Source organism: Etheostoma spectabile, unplaced genomic scaffold (assembly GCF_008692095.1).
Source record: "Etheostoma spectabile isolate EspeVRDwgs_2016 unplaced genomic scaffold, UIUC_Espe_1.0 scaffold337, whole genome shotgun sequence".
In the NCBI taxonomy this organism is placed as follows: Eukaryota; Metazoa; Chordata; class Actinopteri; order Perciformes; family Percidae; genus Etheostoma; species Etheostoma spectabile.
In genome coordinates, this window is record NW_022605587.1 from 115,071 (window position 1) to 115,409 (window position 339).

Genomic DNA, 339 nt, shown 5'->3' on the forward strand with positions numbered 1-339 from the left:
AGAACATTACTTTTCATGGTGCTGTCAACCACTTTTCCAGCAGTTATATCATTATTCATTTCACCATGGAAATCAGGTTGAGGGTCAGAATCTCTTGATGCATCACCCTTTCCAAGTGTCTAATATTGTGTCACCAAAAGAGAGTTAGCAAAGGATGATTTCAATCCATTGATCTCAGGGTTGGGGGCCCAGTAAGCTTCCTCTGCAACACTCTGCTGATATTCACCCCAGATGGGACTTGAACCCACAATCCCTGGCTTAGGACACTAGTGCCTCATCCATTAGGCCACTGGGGCTTTACATGCACCAATTTCACCAGTTCAGGAGAAATACATATAC